Here is an 18727-nt window from a genome sequence, read left to right on the forward strand (position 1 = left end):
ACATTTCGTGTAAATGACATATATAAAAATAAATAATGAAAAAAGAGATTGCCTGTGAATTCAAGAACATTAAGTACTTGTATTATCATAAGCTTGGGTGAAGGATTTTTACTCACAAATGGGCATTAGTTTCGGTGAACATGATTAAAAGTTGGTGACTTGATTTTAAATGTAACAGTTCTAAAACTGGGGAAAAGGAAGGCAACTTTGTTTATTGCATCACTATTTCCAGTTCACGAAATAGAAGAGGTTATGGGGAACAAGTTTTATTATTTCTGCCTTCTTCTTCTGCCCCAGTGACTGGGATTGCAAACAGTGCTGGAGGAATGGCTGTGAGCGACTGGTGCTGGTTGTGGCGTTCAGGAGCAGGGCTCTGCATGGAAGTTTTGACATCTCTCCATGAATGACTTGTCAAAGCAACATCATGCAAACTGGATGAGGGCAGTAGTAGTTTTGGACATAAATCCCTTGCACTGTCATAAATGGAGAGTCCATAAATGTTATGATGGATACTCTAAGGCAGTTTAATGCAGCACTGGAGAAAATAGAAGCCATTACTACTCGAAGAGCTCTAGTTATGACAGAGAAAATAAATGGTGCTGTTTCAAGAGATGTACTGACAACAAAATACCTGCTGGCTGAGGAAGAGCAGAACTCAGTACAGCTACCTACAGCAAATTACTCATTACCTGAAGTAATGTTTATTTTTAATTTAAAACTGACATGGATAATATTTCCTGTATGCACTGCTAGATAAAGTGACATGATCCAATCTGATGGAAGTTTTGTACTTAATTGTGGTTGTACTTAGGAACTACTCGATTTTTGCCATTGCTCAGATTCATGTCTAACATTTCACTGCATTATAGGTATTGCAGAAGATAGGGGAGGAAGTTATGATTTTACATTTTTAACCTTCATGACCTTGGAAGGGACAGTCCAATTTCATTAATACATGATGACAGAACGGGCGAAAGATCAAGTCTTCACATCCCTGAGATACTTTATAAGGACTTTTTTTTTGTGGCAGTCCAGGTTTCAAGCTGTGGGGAATGTCTGAGCCTCTCCATGTTACCAGGGAGTAGCGAAAACATCGCCTGCCTTAGGTGTGAGCAAGTGGACGACCTGCTCAGCCTGGGTGGAGCTGAAGGAGGAGGTAGAAAGGCTGAGGGCCATCAGGGAATGTGAAAGAGAAATAGACTGGTGGAGCTGCATTCTGCAGTCTTCCCAGGAAAGCCACTCAGAGAATTCCCCAATTCAGTCTGTAAATCCAGTACCCTCTTGCCATAGGGCAGAGGGAGCAGAATTAACAGTATCAAGGGACGATCAACAATGGAAACAGGCCCCTATTCCAGGTGGCAGGAGAACCCTTCCAGGGCCTGCCTCACCTCCACCAGTGACCACATCCAACAGGTATGAGGCCCTGGAACTTGGGGATCAGATAGAGGAGGTCATGATCCAAGGCCCATCTAGGGGGCTGTCTAAAGAGAGGCAGTCAGGTCCACGCCCTGAGGCTGCTCCCCCTAAGGAGAAAAGGAGCACCCGGAAGAAGCGGCAGGTGATTGTCGTGGGTGACTCCCTGCTGCAGGGCATGGAGGCACTGATCTGTAGACTGGACCCCTTATCCAGAGAGGTCTGCTGCTTGCCAGGGACTTGAATAAGGGATGTTACAGAGAGGCTCCCAAGGCTTGTCCAGGAGTCTGACTATTACCCGCTCGTACTGTTTCATGTGGGCACTAATGATGCCATGGGGAAAATGAGGGATATCAAGTGAGATTTCAGAGCCCTAGGGATGGCCATCAAAGGTATGGGAGCCCAGGTAGTGTTCTCCTCTATCCTATCAACGAGAGGAATGGATTCAAAGAGGAGAAGGCGGATATGGCAGATTAACAACTGGCTGTGCCGCTGGTCTTGGCAACAGGGTTTTGGCTTCTATGACCATGGGACTCTGTTTAATGACGACCAGCTAGTGGGGAATGATGGGAACCACCTCATCAAGAGGGGCACACGTCTCTTTGCGAAAAGGCTGGCCAACCTGGTTAGGAGGGCTTTAAACTAGGCAAGAAGGGGGGACTGTCACACAGACAGGGCAATCAGTACCACACAGCCAAAGTCAGATGGCATCCAGCGGGAGTATGCTAGTGGGAAAGTGAGGATAGGAGATGATTATAGAGGGTCCTCTTTCATCCCTCCTGGGAAACCTGCAGGCTCAATTACTTCCCTGAAATGCCTGTACACCAATGCGCGAAGCATGGGGAATAAGCAGGACGAACTGGAGATCTGTGTGCGGTCCCAGCGTCATGATCTCATTGGAATCACAGAGACATGGTGGGATAGCTCACACGACTGGAGCGCTGCCATGGGAGGCTATATGCTCTTTAGGAAGGACAGGCTGGGAAGGCAAGGTGGTGGAGTTGCTCTTTATGTGAGAGAGCAACTGGAATGCATGGAGCTCAAAGTGGGAGTGGAGGATGAGGAAGTTGAGAGCTTGTGGGTAAGGATTAGAGGGCAGGCTAATGTGAGAGACACTATGGTGGGTGTCTGCTACAGGCCACCTGACCAGGATGAGGAAGTTGATGAGGCCTTCTATAGTCAGCTGGATGTTGCCTCATTGTTACAGGCCCTGGTTCTCATTGGGGGACTTCAACCACCCTGACATCAACTGGAAGGACAACACAGCCAGGCACAAACAGTCCTGGAGGTTCCTGCAGAGCGTCATTGATAACTTTTTGATGCAGGTTGTGGAGGAGCCAATGAGGAGAGGTGGGCTACTGGACCTCGTGCTAACAAACAGAGAGGGACTTGTTGGAGATGTGAAGGTGGGGGATAGCCTCGGCTGCAGTGACCATGAGTTGGTGGGGTTCAGGATCCCACGAGGAGGAGGCAGGGCTGTAAGTAGCCTTGCAACCATGGACTTCAGGAGGGCCAACTTTGGCCTCTTCAGAGACCTCCTCGGAAGAATCCCATGGGCTAGAGCTCTAGAAGGGAGGGGAGCCCAAGAAAGCTGGTCAGTTTTGAAGCGGCACTTCCTCCATGCCCAGCAACAGTGCATCCCTGTGTGTAAGAAGTCAGGCAGAGGGGGCAGGAGACCTGCGTGGATGAGCAAGGAGCTTGTGGCAATGCTCAAGCAGAAGAAGGCGATATACAGAATGTGAAAAAAAGGACAGGCCCCCTGGGAGAAATACAGGAACGTAGTCAGAGAATGCAGAGATGCAACAAGGAAAGCTAAGGCACATTTGGAATGCAATCTGGCAAGGGATGTTAAAATAACAAGAAAAACTTCAAATATATTAACAGCAAAAGGAAGATCAGGGAAAACGTGGGTCCGCTGGTGAACGGGTTGGGTACCCTGGTTACGAATAACACAGAAAAAGCAGTTGCTGAATGCCGCCTTTGCTTTGGTGTTTACCAAGGGCAGCCCTTTACAGTCCCAGGCCCTAGGAATAAGAGAAGAAGCCTGGAGAGAGGAAGACTTGCCCTGGGTAGAGGAAGATTGGGTCAGAGAGCACCTAAGGAACCTCGATACCCACAAATCCATGGGCCCTGATGGGATGCAGCCCAGAGTGCTGCGGGAGCTGGTGGATGCCATAGCTAAGCCACTCCCCATCATCCTTGAAAGATCCTGGAGAATGGGGGAGGTGCCAGAGGACTGGAAGAAGGCCAACGTCACGCCAGTCTTCAAAAAAGGCAAGAAGGAGGACCCAGGCAACTACAGGCCAGCCAGCCTCACCTCCGTCCCCGGAAAAGTGATGGAACGGCTCATACTGGCCGTTGTCTTCAGGCACATGGAGGACAAGAAGGTGCTCAAGAGTAGTCAGCATGGATTCACCAAGGGGAAATCATGCTTGACTAACCTGATAGCCTTCTCTGAAGGAATGACCGGCTGGGTAGATGAGGGGAGAGCGGTGGATGTCATCTATCTGGACTTCAGCAAGTCTTTTGACACCATCCCTCACAACATCCTCCTGGGCAAGCTCCAGAAGTGTGGGATAGATGAGTGGACAGTGAGGTGGATTAGGAATTGGCTGGATGGCAGAGCTCAGAGGGTGGTGATCAGTGGTGCAGAGTCTAGTTGGAGGCCTGTGGTTAGTGGTGTCCCCCAGGGGTCAGTCCCTGGTCCAGCCCTGTTCAATTTATTCATTAGTGACCCAGATGAAGGCACAGAGTGCTCCCTCAGCAAGTTTGCTGATGATACAAAACTGGGAGGAGTATCCGACAGCCCAGAGGGCTGCGCTGCCATCCAAAGGGACCTGGACAGACTGGATAACTGGGCTGTGAGAAATCTTATGAAATCTTATGAGTCCAGTGCAGGGCTACAAGGATGATCAGGGGCCTGGAACATCTGCCCTATGAGGAGAGGCTGAGGGAGCTGTGCCTATTCAGGCTGGAGAAGAGAAGGCTGAGAGGGGATCTAACAATTGTCTATAAGTACCTCAAGGGAGGCAGTGAGGAGGATGGGGCTGGCCTCTTTTCAGTGGTGGCCACCGACAGAACTAGAGGTAATGGCCACAAACTGAAGCACCAAAAGTTCCACAGGAACTTAAGGAAAAATTTCTTAACAGTGAGGGTGACGGAGCACTGGAACAGGCTGCCCAGAGAGGTTGTGGAGTCTCCTTCTCTGGCGATCTTCAAAATCCTTTTGGACACAGTCCTGTGCCCTGTGCTCTAGGTGACCCTGCGTGTGCAGGGGGGTTGGACTAGATGACCTCTAGAGGTCCCTTCCAACCTTAAGCATTCTATGATTCTATGAAGGACGGACCTTCTTACACCACATAGGAAAAGGTACTGCTAAAATGAAAAGATTTTCAGTCCTCTGGGAGCCTATGGCTTGTGTTTGTTTTTTGCTGTAGCCCAGGGCCCAGGTGCACTGTCTAACATAAACCTCAGTGTTTGAGCTCACCAGTTTAACCTTGCCACGAGGCAGCTCAGGAGATGTGCACGGATGGTTCCAGGTGCCCAACTGACAGGGAGCTGTTGTGCTGCCAGCACTCAGTCCCATTCAGTCTTGTGTCCCATCCCTAAACAAAACTGCAGTCATTTTCAAACTACCCTGTTGCAGATTACTACACTGTTACAGATAGTTAGGGTCCGGCGGCCGGAAGATATCGCGCTGTACGGAAAGGTAGAGCCCCTAATAGCCAATAGTGTTAGTTTATGATGTAAGCAGACGGATGTGACGTTGTAAACCTTAGCTATATAACACCTTTCTACCCATCAATAAACGCCATTTGCTGTCTACCACACTGGTGTCAGCGTGCTGATGGCCCGAGCGGCCTGGGGGTGGTCGCCATGCCGTTCCTGAACCAGGTCGCCACGCCGCTTGAACGGCAACAAGTGGTGCCGAAACCCGGGAATCATCGCCTGGACGGGTGAACAGCGGCCGGAGCGGCAGGACCAGCCCGGCGGGGAGGACGCTCCCGGACCAACAAGGAGGATGGAAGCCCTTGTGAAGGTCGTATCGCAATTACATAAATATTGGGGGATTGATTGTAAGCCAAAAGATTTTACTCTCGCTGTTGCGAGGCTTTTAAAAATTAAGGTTATAGACCAGCCGGTGGATATTCTCCACCCTGAAGTGTGGGACAAATGTACCAAGGCATTAGCCGAGGAGACGATGTCTTCGGGTTGTGGGAAAAACCTTAAGGCTTGGGGAAAAGTTGTACAGGCGTTGCAGAAAGCTATGAAAGAGCAGGAGACCTGGGTGGCGATACAGGACTGTTTGTTGGCCACCCCGAAAACGGGAGTTGGGGCAGCCGCACATACTCTTCACCCCCCAGATGATGGTAATTCTGCTGAGCCTAAAGGTCTGCAAGAGGGCGATACGTCCCCTCCATCCCCGAACCCGGTCCCGCTTACAGAGGAGCAAAAACAGCCGAAATCTGTTTGGAGCGAGCTAGCCGAGGAAGCTAGAAATATCAAAAAGAAGTCAGAGCATGGAGACACCTGGGTCAGACCACCGCCCTTTGCCCCTCAAAATGGCGCTGAGCCATAAGGAGAAGGGCAGGGCGAGGATGCTCCCGGCGGGAACAGATGGGAACCGTTAGATAAACAAGAGGGGGAGAAGAACAAGAACAGACTGGAACCGTTAGATAAGCAGGTGGGGGAGGACAACAAGAAGGAGAAAGGTGGTGGGGGTGACCAGTCAGGTGAGGGAGGCCCGAGTGAGGTGCTGAGAACCAATCAGAGCGGCCGTTTGAAAAAACACGCTTCCGTGAGTAGGAGGCGGGGCGAGCCAAGGAGGGGAGAACAGCCCGCCCGCAAGGGGAGTAGGCGGGGCTGGAGCCCAACGAAAAAGTACCGGAGCCCGGAAGTGACCAGTCAGTCGAGTTCCGGCTCCGGCTCCGACACTAGTGAGGACGAGTGGCTCACAACTGATTCAAACATAAGGAAGGAGAAAAAGAAGGTAAACAGAATTAAGAGCCAAAGAACTAAAAGCCAAAATATTCCCATTTGAATTAAAGAAAAACCGCGAAAGGAAGAAACCCCTCTCACGGACTGGAGGGAAATAAAGATTGCATGTGCCGAGTGGGCCCCATCGGCCGCGCTAGCGTTCCCAGTCCGGGTGACGGAGGCGGGACAGAGGGTCTACTCGCCGATAAACCCTAAGGATGTGCAAACGATTGTTAAAGCAATTGCAGATAAAGGGATTAATTCTGCCATGGTTTCAACCCTCATAGATGGTATCTTCGGGGGGGACGATATGCTCCCATTTGATATAAAACAAACTTGTAGGCTAATCTTTGATGGAGCAGGGATGATCGTTTTCAGACAAGAATGGGAAGACAACTGTACAAAGTATTTAGCCCAAGTAACTGGGGCAGATCATCCATTACACGGCTCCAGCCTGCAGCGGTTAATGGGTAAAGATCCAACAATGATTACCCCCCAGGCGCAGGCCCATGGCATGCGGGCCCATGAGGTTATGACAACTACTCGTGCAGCCAGAGAAGCTATTCGCACAGCCTGTAGAGTTGTTGCCAGACCATCACCATGGTCCACAATAAAGCAAAGTGAAAGTGATAGCTTTACACGATTTGTAGATCGCCTCCAGGCAGCGGTCGACTCTTCGTCCCTGCCCACAGAGGCAAAAAGCCCGGTCGTAGCGGAATGTTTACGCCAACAATGCAATTCGGCAACCAAAGAAATCTTGCGATCATTGCCGATGGGGGCAAGTATCGCAGACATGGTTAAGCATGTTGCAAAGGAAGAACATCTGACCCCAATTCAGGCGGCTGTTCATGCCGCAATAGCCAACGTAATGACATGTTCTAAATGTGACCAGGCAGGCCACGTTGCAGCAAACTGCCCTTGGCTGGGGGACTCGCTGGTAGCGTTCCCCTTACACCAGAATCGACCCAAAGGGCCGTGTTGGGCCTGCGGTAAGAAAGGACATCTCGCTAGAGAATGCAAATCCAAATTCCAGGGAAACGGGGAGGGGAGAGGGCACTCGGGCCGTGCACGGCCCTCTCCCACTCGGAACATGAGGCGGCCCAACTATGCCAACCCCGGATGGAGCGGGGCGTTCTCGAACCCGCTACCCCCTCGACCGACCAACTTAATGGCCCAATCGACGGCCGAGCTAAACCAGCCTCTATCCCAGGGACAACAAGAACCACCCCTTGGGGACGAGACCCCAGGGTGGCCCTGGCAGTAAAATGTGACAACCCGCCAGTGGTGTGGGGGATCTGCTCCCTCTATAATACCTTAAATGACACCACTATTAGTGTCCCCTTTTTAATTGACACTGGAGCAGATATTACAGTTATTCCTGAGACGCATTGGCCCCCACGCTGGAAATTGGAAGACGCACCCATGGTAGGTGGAGTCGGCGGATTAACCCGAGCTCGAAAGAGTGTTCAATTGGTAGCAATCACGCTTCACACTGAAAAGGGGCCAGAAAAAAACATCACCCTTTTTCCATATGTCATGGCAGGAGTCCCACCCTTGCTGGGAAGGGACGCTCTGGCTCTATTAAAAGCCAGGGTGACAAATTTACTCTAAGGGCCACTGCCGTACACCCACCTCCACCAATTAGACTGACGTGGAAATCGTCCGACCCAGTGTGGGTCGAGCAGTGGCCCCTATCGAAGCCTCGAATGGATGCCCTTCTCGAGCTAGTTGACTGCGAATTACAGCGAGGTCATATAGAGCCCTCCACCAGCCCATGGAACACCCCAGTTTTTGTAATACCCAAACGAAACGGCGAGGGGTTCCGTCTCCTTCATGACCTGCGTGAAGTAAACAAGAGAATCCAACCCATGGGTCCTGTTCAAATGTTGTTGCCCATGAACTCTATGATACCGGAAGGACAACCCTGTGTTGTCCTTGATATCAAAGACTGTTTCTTCTCGATACCTCTGCATGAGGAAGACAGGGAGCGGTTTGCCTTTTCTGTCGTGTTTCCAAACAACCAGCGCCCCAACCTACGCTTCCAGTGGAAAGTGCTGCCTCAAGGAATGATCAATTCACCCACTATCTGCCAGATTACGGTGGATCGGGCGTTGGCACCAGTCCGCGCGCAGCAACCCGACCGTAACTATCATTCAATACATGGACGACATCTTAATTGCTGCACCATCAGGAAGGCAGGTGGACCAACTGGTGTTAACGGTTTCAGAAACCCTAAAAACAAACGGATTCGAAATCGCGAGCGCAAAAATCAAAAGGGGACCATGTGTAAGTTTTCTGGGAGTAGGGATCACAAGTTCTTATGTAACCCCCCCCAAATAAAAATCCGTCGGAACATTAAAACGCTCCACGATATGCAGCAGTTAGTGGGATCCTTACAGTGGCTCCGCAATATTATCCTGATCCCTCCCGAAATCATGACCCCCCTGTACGACCTCTTGAAAGGAAAGAGCCCATGGGAACGAAAAACTCTAACGACAGAGGCAATGGACTCTCTCGATTTTATCGAACAGCAGGTATCATCAAGCACACTCACCAGGTGGAACCCAAATATACCACTTGATCTATACGTGCACTTTACGGAAGGAGGGGGAGTAGGAGCACTAGCGCAGGGCCCTCCTGAAAAAGCTCAGCCCATACAATGGATAGTCCTAGGAAAACCGTCGCGTGCATTTTCTCCGGGAGTCGAGTGTCTTGGCAATCTCATTATGAAAGGCAGGAAACTCGCCCTAAGACACCTAGGCATCGAGCCTGCCAGGATATACCTGCCCTTCCGCAAACAGCTCCCAACGCAATCAGTGGCAATGTCAGAGTATCTGGCCATAGCTCTCGTCGGATTTGGTGGAGAAGTCCGGTACGCCACAAAGCCTCCCTGGACCCAAATGCTGGCAATTGTCAACATCGACCTCCCACAGAAGATCATGGACCGGCCCCAACAGGGACCAACGGTCTTTACAGACGCATCCTCAGCGACCTCAACTGCAGCGGCGGTATGGCAATTGGGAGAAGAATGGCATTGCATTAAAATGACCGATCACACACTCTCAGTCCACCAGTTAGAAGCAATGGCCGTAGTACTAGCATGTGGGCTGTTCCCAACGGAACACCTCAACATAGTGACCGATTCAATGTTTGTGGCCAAACTTTGCCTGGCCATGTCAGGGCCTGGCGTGTCAACATCCACGACAGCCCTAATGCTGGAAGAAGCGCTTTTTTCTCGAAAGGGCACTATATCGGTCATCCACGTCAACAGCCACAGCCCAATTAAAGGGTTTTTCCAAATTGGTAACGACAAGGCAGACGCCGCTGCAAAAAGATTGTGGATGCTAAAAGACGCTCGACAGCTACACGAGGCTCTCCATATTGGAGCTAAAGCGTTAGCAAAGAGATGCGGGATTTCAGTCACTGACGCGAGACATATAGTAGCTACATGTCCCCACTGTCAGAAAGCACCTCTGTGGTCTAGCGGGATAAATCCCAGAGGTCTTAAACCCTCCGAAGTGTGGCAAACAGATTTTACACTCTGCCAGCTGTTGAAACCTCGAGCGTGGCTAGCAGTGACTGTAGACACATATAGTGGAGTGATCGTAGCCACTCAACACCTTAAAACTGACTCCAAAGCAACCATCCAACATTGGCTGACAGCCATGGCGTGGCTTGGCGTCCCTAATCAGATCAAAACAGACAACGGTCCAAATTTTGTCTCTAAATCAGTCCAGGCATTCGCTCTGCGATGGGGTATTACCCTAACATACGGCATCCCATATAATAGCACGGGACAAGCCATAGTAGAACGAGCGAATCAAACTCTGAAATCTAAACTAGAGGTATTAGCAAAGGCAGAAGGTTTTAGCAACGCCATTCCTCCAGGAGACCAAACACGCCTACTAGCGACTGCCTTGCTAGCACTGAATCAATTCCCCAGGGGGGAGGAAGCGAAGAGTCCCTCCCAAAAACACTGGGCCACTCCGAGCAATAGAGGAAGGTCCGTTGGTTATAGTTAGAAATGAGCTGGGAGAATGGGAACAAGGGTGGAAACTGGTTCTAACAGGGCGAGGGTATGCCGCTGTCAGAAAAGATGGCAGAGTCAAGTGGTGCCCGCTTAAGTCTATTAAACCAGACCTTCAAAATAAAACTAATGAAAATTGTGAGTTTCTGTTCACAGGACCAGATCATTGGACGCCCCCGTAACCCGTACGCCCCGGTGACAGGCGTCCCGCCCGAGCCTGCGAGTTCCACGCCGACCGAATCCAGAAAACAACAAAACAGCCTCCGCAAGAGGGGGCCGCGATGCCTTTGTATTATCTTAATTTTGCAGCTTGTTACTATAGGACAAGTAGAGTCACATCAGCCCTCTAAATGGGTACTTGAACAGATGGAACAATCTCGAGCAATTAGTACAAAAGTAACTACAGGGTCACCAGTTTTCAGTGTCACGCCTTGCCAACCAGCACCCATTGAACCCTGTTCCAAACGCAGCTGGTACGAAAATTGGTTCACCGGTTCGCTATGGTTAACTACCCTGATATCCACCTTGATAGGGCCGATAGCAATGATCATGATGACACTGATCTTTGGACCCTGTATGTTGAATAAGCTCATGCCGTTTTTCAAGAGTCGGCTAGAGAAGGTTAACATCATGTTAGTAGAACGCCGACAACGGCTTTAAGAATATATCCACTCAGTATTATCCCCAAGTTATCCCAAGGTGCACCCTATTTCTATACCGCGGTATTACCTGTCATCCCCTACCTTCTACACTTTGTGCCTTATGTTTTTATGTCAAGTTTATGATATATAATCTTGAGATTATTATAAGCTATAAGAATAGAATAATAATAAGAGTAAGTAAGAGTAACATAATAATAAGAGTAAGTAATAAGGATAAGGTAATAATGACAATAAGTAAGAGTAAGATAATAATAAGATAGCAATAAGAATAAGATAATAATGAGAATAAGTAATTAGATAAGAATAAGTAAGAATAAGATAGTCATATTTTAGCTAGTTTTGTTATGCATAGGGAGGGGGGAAACCCAATACAACATTTCCCATCTTTCATCCATCTGTCTTTTATATGGGTTTGTGTGAGAGAAGTTGAGGTAACAGCTACAGAAATGGGTACTGAACAACCTTACAAATCTTTCTTGTTGTCACCTAATAAAGAGATCTTTCTACAGAAGGTAAACGAAGCAACATTTTGAGCTTACAAATTCACCGGAGCTCACTGCTGCTTGTGAAAATTCAATTTCCCATGAAAGTGGGGCCACGCTCAGAAGGGATATGCAGATGTATGATGGATTCTAATGTATGCTGCTGAACAGATGGTATTATGAGTCACTGAAGAAAATAATATTGTTGATTTCAAATAAACTCTCTCTGTCTGTCAGTCCGTTACTGTCCACAAGAGTTGAACAACCCATAGATGGGTTCTTTCTGTACACTGCCAGAAAGTAATTGTGATTATTGGCTTGAAACTTGCACACATTGCTCTGAAAGTGTATTTCTACTTGACATATTGGGAAAAAAATGATTAATTCTAAACTGAAATGTGAGAAGATTTCTTATTATTTAGATTGAATTTTTGCCTGAAATCCCCGTATGACTGTATTTTTCATGTAGCTGATGCAGAGATCAGAGTGGCTGAAGGCTAGCATTTCTGCTGGGGAATTTAGCTCAGGACACATTTCACTACACATGGAATACCATAATTCCATCACATGGCTGCGGTGGATAGTAAATATGCTCGTGAAGCTGATGCAGCACAAACTTCCATTCACTCTTGCAAGATACACTTTTGATAGTATTTGAGAAGCAGCCCTTGGGATGTACAAAGAGCAGTAAGAGCACGAGATTCCTGGTTCTGCTGCTGGGGTGCTGCAGCGCTGACCCACATGGGTTACTGGCCAGGGTGACAAGATGAAGCACCATCTCCTGTCCTGAGCTCACCTGCAATGCCTACCACCAAGGGCACTAATTAATGCCCCTTTGATTGCGTAAAACCTGACAATTGCCAGTGCAGCCATTGTACCATAAGCACTTCTGGCTCCTGCCAGCCTCTGCCAGGTTTGAGCTGGCGACCTGGCAATAAAAAGCCTCTCTAAGCCACTGTTAATTCCAAAAATCAGTGTTTTGACAACTCTTACATTTTTATTGGCAACTGTGTGATACTTCCTCCTCAGAGTGCTGTGTCAGTCATTTAACCTTGAGTATACATTAAGCCTCATGGGGATGCCATTATGTACAGGATTTGTATTTTAGGATTTGACTGAATCAGATCTGATGCTATCGGAATATTTTCCCAGATTGTTTAACAGCTATTCTTCCTTGCCTCAGCCTTTTCCCTTTTAGAGGCTTTTGTGAGCTCCTGCTTAATGGGCCTTGGCTCAAGATTTCTTTTAAACTCTTGTGCTTTTCTATTTTTCCTGTCAGATATGCAGTGTGTGGCATATTCCTATTTTTCAGGCTTTCAACAGTTCTGAGCAGAGTGGCATTCTTTCTATTTCACCCCTGTTATTTAGGGTGAAAAAAACACATGCATGCAGTAAGCTTATTGAAAAATTCCCACTTTAGACACAACTGTTCTTGAGATGATGCCTGTAGTCTGTATTTGCTGAAGGATCAGTATAATAATGAATTTCAGTTTCCTGGATTGGAAGTAAACAACTAATTGACAGCACTTTTTTTGCAAAGATACCCTAATAACTGGAAACCAAAGCCACTCTGTCTTCCTGAATGTTTAAAAAAGGCACCTTTAGAGCATCTGCCATTCCCAGAGCCTGGCCAGCAAGAAGTTAATAAAACTCCTAGATGATTTCTGGTTTACAATTCATAGTTCTATGGATTACAGTGAGATTTAGGTCACTCTGGCAGTGCTGTTGCTTCAGAAAGTGTAGGAAGCAACCTGTGATAATATTCAAAGGAGAACATAAGGGACTAGTTAGGAGGAGGGTTTGAGTAACTGAAATTAAATGTTCTCAGAGGCTTAATACCAACTCAGAGGCTTAATACCAACCCAGGAGTCTTGGTCCTGTAACAAACACCTCTCCCTCTATATCCGCTGGATAAGGAAGGAAATAAAGTGCCTTTCTACCTCCTAGAAGACTGGTGGAGAGACTGCAGGGAATGTGGAGTGTGAGCAGGGTTCACATCTGTCATGTGCTCCTATGCCATAAACTGATATCAGACATGGGGGGACCAAAGACATTGCCCTACTGAAAAACGCAACAGCGATGCTTTTTCATATATACACCATATTGTTAGAGTTTGAGAAGTTTTACTGTCTCTCTCTACCATGTTGTAAGAAGAACTAAAAGAAAGATGTAGAATAAAGTTAATAAGCTGTTTCAAAAAAAGCAGCCCTAGTCTCCATTGCTCATTGCTGATTTGCTCAAGCAAGAAATTCAGGATAGAACCAAAGATCAGGGCAAAGGATAACTGGGAATGACTTGTCTGAATGGTCATCTTTGAAAATTGTTTTTATGGCATACATTTGAAGCCCAGATGATCTTTTTCATTTCTTTGGGGAACGTCTAGTCTCTCTTTACACTTTTTCTTCATGTAAGGAAGTTGGCTGAAATAGTTACTTGCTCTTATTTTTTTTTCCTGCTTAACAGTTTCATAAAAATTAACTATCTTTTTTTTTTTTGTTATCTTTGAGGAATACCATCGGTACCAACTCTGTCTTTTCAAGCATTATTTGGGGACATAGTGTCATTTAAGTCAGCAGATAATTAGAAAGGATTTTTAATGCAAACTGGCAGTCTTTCTCAATGGAAAGGAACATCAGTTCACTATTATGGACAGCAGATGATAGCATTCTTGCATAAGTTATCCATTTGCACTGAAATATAAAACAAAGCTTTCTGAATATTATTTTTTATATGTTCTGAAGCTTCTGGGAGTTATTTTAGTTCTCTTAGAGACAAAATGGTTTATCCTCTTGAGTACATTTCAGCATAAGAACCAAGTGTCTTTCAACTGTAAGAAAGAGATGTGATTTAATATTTAATAATATGGAACATGTCCTAGTCTCTGGAGATGACAAAACAGCATCTGGTGGGACAGGATTTGTTTTTTATTTGCAGGCAAGGAGCTGGAGAAGGAGCTTTTATGGTATAGTAGAAGGGCTCTAAAAGGCAGTAGCTGACAGCAGCTACACTAGGCTGCTCAAAGGTAGCTCCTCCAGGAGCATAAACTTAGTGTAGTTTCTTCTTTGCCATCCAGAGACAGAGCCAGCACAAAGAGAAGAGCTAAGGAAAAGGGCCTTTACCCAGAATAAAACACCCATTACATCAATCCTCAGAAGCAGTGTCTGCGGTGGCCCTTGGGAATAGCATAGCCCGCTGGACCACAGCTTAACAAGAAGCACCAAATGGAGGTGGTGATCCTGTTACTCTTGCAGTCATGGTCCATGACCAGTTCTCCTCACCCCTCCACCTTGTATCATGTGCCTGTCAGCTCTGGCCACAACTAAACACAGTCTGGGTTCAGCTGTAGTTGGCTATCACGGTGTTTCAAATTTGACATCTTCTCCGGAATCGCTTTCCACCTATTCCCCATGGTGCTGTATTAAATGCTCCTTACTGAGTGTGGGCATGAGGTAGGATTTGTTTATTTTGGTGCTGCAGCAGTAGCAGTGACCTCAGCAGCAGTAAAGGGAAATCACTTGCCTAGTGCAGAGAGTGTGAAACAGCTGTGCTGCTCTGCTGGTGCCACCAGTGCAGGGGCAGATGAGATCGCTCGTGTGGTTTGCATTGAGTGCAAGCTTGATTATGTCAGGACACGTGTTCTGTTTGAATGTTTCTTGGAGATGGAAGTGACAGCTTTATGGAGCATTGGATTGAGTTTTCAATAGCATCGTATGCAGTCGAAGGTGGAAAGGAACACAGAAAGTCTTTCTTATCACGCTGTAGGGAGACTGACTGCAAGCTTAATTGTCATTAGATGTATTTTTTTTTCCTTGTGGCTGATTTTTGCTGGGGTTCTTGGGAGACAACTGCATTTTAGGATCTTTTCTACTAGTCTAGTCTAAAATGAGGACATCTCATCTAGTGAAAGTTAAAGCCATTCTGAGGGCTATTCCTTCTTCCTTCTTGCATTACCTCACAGACATTTAAATTTTACTTAAATTTTACTTTCTGGCATTATTTGACAAGATCCAAGGACAAAGAATCAAAGCTGTTCAGAGCATTCTGGTGGAGCTTTATGACTGCTACTTTATGACTGTCAGGTATACCTGCAATTCAGAGAAGTTTGGAGTAATGGTTTTTTGTTTGTTTGTTTGTTTTCTAGACAGACAAATTACATTGCATCATGGCTGAGTATTGTGGGCCCAGTTGTGGGTCTAAATCTATCTCTGAGTTATGCAAAACTAGCTGAGCAGAAAGCTAGTCTGAGCAAAATACAGATGCTGATGTAATTGAAAGGTAAGAGAGAATTAAATCACCTTTTTTTCTCTTCCCACCCCCTTCTGCAAGAAGAACATCAGACAGATAGCTGGCAAAAAAATCAGCTTCTCGCTTGGAGATCTTGGTTTCATTCAATTAGGACTCACATTTTGACAATTTCTTACAGAGATGCCTTATTGCCTCATTGTTTTTCTTACTTTGCACTGAAAGGCTGCACTGGGAGATGCCCTTGACACACTGCAATCACCCTTTCTGGCTCTCGGGAGGTCCCTGATGTATCAGGGTCTGTATTCAATACGTCAGAGCATTTTATGGTGGTCCCTCCAGTGTATGGGTTGATAGGGTGACCTAGCATAGTTCTGCTGCAGTGATTTGAATTGCATTCCCTCTCCTTTTTTTTGTTTGTTGTCCCCACTTCAGGCGTCTGAGCTGAAGGACAGATTATGGTTAGCTGAAGTAAAGCTACTGCAGACTTTCCTGGGAATCAAACACAGACCAAAGGAATCCTTCCTGAGTGGTAAGCAATACAACTTGGAAAGACAACCATTGAGAGCTCTTTCCTGACAAGAGTTCCTCTGTTTACGTTTAAAGACCTAAGAGTTGGCTGCAGTTGCAACAAGCGTCACCAAGACATGAACTCCCTTGTGGAAGCATTGACCACTTAAAGCTTGTTTTACTGGGGTTGTGGTCATAACAAGACCTCACACAAATGTACAAGCCTATGGTTCCTTGATATAGAATTGAAATGTTGGGTTTTGAATCTACTAGAAGTACCTAGTAGAAATCATGTTTCTAGAAAAGTCTGCACCATGTGTGAGGACATGTATAGTAAAGCACTCTTAGAGTGTGGTTTACACCTGTAACATGGGGACTAGTTTGCCTAGGGACCACTTTCTGTGCCATACTTGGACACAAGGGCCCTCTGGTGTGTTCCACAGCAGGATGCACTTCGCTGCCTGCTCCATAAACACAATGTATCCCATCCCATGGTGCTAGTCCCCAGACTGAATAATACTTTGCTGAGAATATTCTGTGTACATCATGCCTCAGGAAAGAAACAGAATCAAGATTCTAGACAAATAGATTACTTATTACATCTGACTAAGCATGTACAATTCTAGAGTTCATGATGCCTCATGCTGTAATATGAGAACATCTGGCTTTTTCCTTCTTCACTGCCTCCAAAGGAAGCTTTGCCATACCCTGAGGGAGTTACTGTTGTAGTCAATTAGTATTTCTCATTGTAGTAGTAGTTTTTCGCAAGTTCAGTCCCCATCCTGCAGCCCTTATGCAAACCTCCCCTGATAGCTATTGAATTTTGAGTAAGTAGAAATTGCACAGTAGTGCAATCAGTGAAAAACAGATTAGAAGTAACTTCATATAAGTCATCTTGGATTCCTTCCCAATCACATTTTATTTGTAGTATGAACCAGAACACAAGTCCTGAGCAGCTGAGATGGAATTATGGATTTTACTTTGTATGTTCTGCAATATGTCACTTGCATACTGACTCCAATGTATACAGTATCAGAGCTGGAAATGTAAAATGCATAGGATTTCAGATTCTTGGCTTTCAGATATTTTGATTGGCTGCATATTTTTAACTTGCATTATATGTTATTGGTGGGGTACAGTACAGTCTTCAAAATTCCATTGGTGCAGCTAAATTCTCTTGCCAATCGTTTGGAATTAATAATGAAAGCACATCACTTATCCCGTTCTGGATCATAATCTGAAAAAAAAACCAACAAAAAAAACATTTTCCTGTGTTGGAATTTTGAAATATGGCTTTCTGTTCATGTGCAGGACAGCAAATACATTGCCTTTTTAACACTTATGGTAATATATGCTTAATAATTGCACCCATATCCCATTCTCATATTTAAGGGAGATTTATGCAGGAGGAGAAAAACAGGTAACAGTTTTAGGAGCCTCATTTAGAGGGTTAAACATTCATGGCTGCTCTGTGATCTTCATTTGTGCTGCAGTGAAGTACAGGAATAAAGCACTAAGCCATTCTCAGCATTTGTAGGCAGCTCTGTGCCAGCTTCTCCTGCCTCTGCCCAGAATACTGGCACACCGTGCTGGCCAGCCCGTACTCCCAGTCAGAATTCACACTGGCCTCAGGTGGCTTTATTTACACTAAGGTCTGAATTAGCTTCTACTGTCCTGGTGATCAGAGACACAGAAATAATTGACAGAATCGCTCATCTAAACCATCGATGCTGAGTGCTGCATCAGCACATCTGAGCATCGGTTATGCTCTTTTTCCTATAAGATCACAGATGTTACCTGGCACTGTGCTGTGGGTCAAATGTACAGAAGAAATTTCAATTTTAAAGAACATAAATAATTGAATGCAATCCTGAAATGCAAAGTGGCTTTGGGTTTGGAATAATTTATAGCTAGAATGCTAGTTTCACTGTTTAAGATACTGGACAAGAGAGGATCCTTGATAAGGAAAGAAATAGTGACTCTTGAACACCTTCGAGTACTATTTTCAGTACCAATTTTTAGACTTTGAGAAGCTTCAGCTGCCAAGATGCTGCTTTGCAAAATGTATATTCCCAGCTTCATAGATATTTCTTGGAGACAAACTCTTCCTGTTTTTGTCTTGGAATCTGAAACTGTGGCATGGCAATACTATTCATAATAGGGTTTGACCAGTTGGGTTTCTCCACTGTAGACAAGACTGCTTATTGCAAGTCTGAAATATCACTGTCCTACTCTGAATGTCAGCATCTCATCTGTGACACACTGTGCATCAGTCTGTGTAACTTGCAGCTTGTAAATAGAGACAAAAGCAAGCAGATATGAAGGATTCTGGAAGAATATACTTCAGTTGCCTTTCCCACTCCATTGGCATTCCTCTGGCCTCTTCACTCTTTTCCTCTTTTATTCAAGACTTA

At 46.1% G+C, this 18727-nt stretch overlaps 1 long non-coding RNA gene and 1 pseudogene across 1 annotated transcript; both read left to right on the plus strand.

Moving 5' to 3' along the window:
• The first annotated feature begins 505 nt into the window (after window positions 1–505).
• Window positions 506–7331, plus strand: LOC148591274 (uncharacterized; annotated as a pseudogene).
• Window positions 7332–15692: 8361 nt separating this feature from the next.
• Window positions 15693–16499, plus strand: LOC148591275 (uncharacterized). Its single transcript, XR_015914098.1, has 2 exons — window positions 15693–15836; window positions 16239–16499. It is a non-coding gene; the product is annotated as an uncharacterized LOC148591275 (long non-coding RNA).
• Window positions 16500–18727: the final 2228 nt, after the last annotated feature.

Source organism: Tinamus guttatus, unplaced genomic scaffold (genome assembly GCF_059628265.1).
Source record: "Tinamus guttatus ecotype Peru unplaced genomic scaffold, ASM5962826v1 Tinamus_guttatus_pri_ptg000877l, whole genome shotgun sequence".
In the NCBI taxonomy this organism is placed as follows: Eukaryota; Metazoa; Chordata; class Aves; order Tinamiformes; family Tinamidae; genus Tinamus; species Tinamus guttatus.